Genomic DNA, 2,733 nt, shown 5'->3' on the forward strand with positions numbered 1-2,733 from the left:
GATGGGCTTGTCCTCATCAATGAGGATGTCTCCCTCTATGTTAATTCGAACTGAATTACAGAGGTGACAAATGAGATGAGGGAAGGCTAACCTTGCCAAGGTAGAGGACTTGTCCGCCACCTTATAAAGTTCTTGGAATATAACCTTATGAACTTCTACTTCCTCTCCAATCATGATGCTATGAATCATGATAGCCCGGTCTATAGTAACTTCGGACCGGTTGCTAGTGGGAATGATTGAACGTTGGATAAACTCCAACCATCCCCTAGCCACGGGCTTGAGGTCATGCCTTCTCAGTTGAACCGGCTTCCCTCTTGAATCTCTCTTCCATTTAGCGCCTTCTTCACAAATGTCTATGAGGACTTGGTCCAACCTTTGATCAAAGTTGACCCTTCTAGTGTAGGGGTGTTCATCTCCTTGCATCATGGGCAAGTTGAATGCCAACCTTACATTTTCTGGACTAAAATCTAATTTTCACCAAACCATTGTAAGCCAATTCTTTGGGTCTGGGTTCACACTTTGATCATGGTTCTTGGTGATCCATGCATTGGCATAGAACTCTTGAACCATTAAGATTCTAACTTGTTGAATGGGGTTGGTAAGAACTTCCCAACCTCTTCTTCGGATCTCATGTTGGATCTCTGGATATTCACTCTTTTTGAGTTTGAAAGAAACCTCGGGGATCACCTTCTTCTTGGCCACAACTTCATAGAAGTGGTCTTGATGCACCCTTGAGATGAATCTCTCCATCTCCATGACTCGGAGGTGGAAGCTTTTGCCTTCCCTTTCCTCTTTCTAGAGGTTTCTCCGGCCTTGGATGCCATAAATGGTTATGGAAAAACAAAAAGCAACGCTTTTACCACACCAAACTTAAAAGGTTTGCTCGTCCTCGAGCAAAAGTGGAAATAAAAGAGTAGAAGAAGAAGAAAATTGAGGAGATGGAGGGGGCTTTGTGGTTCGGCCAAGGGGGAGAAGTAGTGTTTAGGTTGTGTGAAAATGAAGGAGTGAAGATGGGTTTATATAGGGGTGGAGAGAGGGGTAAGGTTCGGCTATTATGGGTGGGTTTGGGAGGGAAAGTGGTTTGAATTTGGATGGTGAGGTAGGTGGGGTTTTATGAAGGATGGATGTGAGTGGTGAAGAGAATGGTGGGATTTGATAGGTGAGGGGTTTTTGGGGAAGAGGTATTGAGGTGATTGGTGAATAGGTGAAGAAAATAGAGGGTGGTGGGGTAGGTGGGGATCCTGTGGGATCCACAGATCCTGAGGTGTCAAGGATAGCTCATCCGTGCACCAAGTGACGTGCAAAAGTGCCCTTTTTGCCAATCCTAGCGTTAAACGCCGGGCTGCTGCCCCTTTCTGGCGTTTAACGCCAGCTTCTTGCCCATTCCTGGCATTAAACGCCTGTTTGGTGCCCCTTTCTGGCGTTAAACGCCCAAAATGGTACCAGACTGGGCGTTAAACGCCCATTTTGCTGTCTTCACTGGCGTTTAAACGCCAGCAAGTTTTCCTCCAGGGTGTGCTATTTTTCTTTTTTTCATTTTTTGCTTTTTTCAATTGATTTTGTGACTTCACAAGATCATCAACTTATAGAAAACATAAAATAACAAAAGGAAAAATAGATAAATATAACATTGGGTTGCCTCCCAACAAGCGCTTCTTTAATGTCAGTAGCTTGACAGTGGGCTCCCATGGAGCCTCACAGATACTCAGAGCAATGTTGGAATCTCCCAACACCAAACTTAGAGTTTGACTGTGGGGGTTCAACACCAAACTTAGAATTTGGTTGTGGCCTCCCAACACCGAACTTAGAGTTTGACTGTGGGGGGTCTGTTTGACTCTGTTTTGAGAGAAACTCTTCATGCTTCCTCTCCATGGTTACAGAGGGATATCCTTGAGGCTTAAACACAAGGGATTCTTCATTCACTTGAATGATCAATTCTCCTCTGTCAACATCAATCACAGCCTTTGTTGTGGCTAGGAAGGGTCTGCAAAGGATGATGTATTCATCCATGCACTTCCCAGTTTCTAGGACTATGAAATCAGCATGGATGTAATGGTCTTCAATCTTTACCAGAACATCCTCTACAAGTCCATAAGCTTGTTTTCTTGAATTGTCTGCCATCTCTAGTGAGATTCTTGCAGCTTGTACCTCAAAGATCCCTAGCTTCTCCTTTACAGAGAGAGGCATGAGGTTTATGCTTGACCCTAGGTCACACAGGGCCTTCTCAAAGGTCATGGTGCCTATTGTACAAGGTATTGAGAACTTCCCAGGCTCCTATCTCTTTTGAGATAATCTCTGCCTAGTCAAGTCATCCAGTTCTTTAGTGAGCAAAGGGGGTTCGTCCTCCCATGTCTCATTACCAAATAACTTGTCATTTAGCTTCATGATTGCTCCAAGGTACTTAGCAACTTGCTCTTCAGTGACATCTTCGTCCTCTTCAGAGGAAGAGTACTCATCAGAGCTCATGAATGGAAGAAGTAAATCCAATGGAATCTCTATGGTCTCAGTGTGAGCCTCAGATTCCCATGGTTCCTCATTAGGGAACTCATTGGAGGCCAGTGGACGTCCATTGAGGTCTTCCTCAGTGGCGATCACTGCCTTTTTCTCTTCTCCAATTTCGGCCATGTTGATGGCCTTACACTCTCCTTTTGGATTCTCTTCTGTATTGCTTGGAAGAGTACTAGGAGGGAGTTCAATAACTTTCTTACTCAGCTGACCCACTTGTGCCTCCAA

This window comes from Arachis duranensis, unplaced genomic scaffold, assembly GCF_000817695.3.
Source record: "Arachis duranensis cultivar V14167 unplaced genomic scaffold, aradu.V14167.gnm2.J7QH unplaced_Scaffold_343483, whole genome shotgun sequence".
NCBI classification, from domain to species: Eukaryota; Viridiplantae; Streptophyta; class Magnoliopsida; order Fabales; family Fabaceae; genus Arachis; species Arachis duranensis.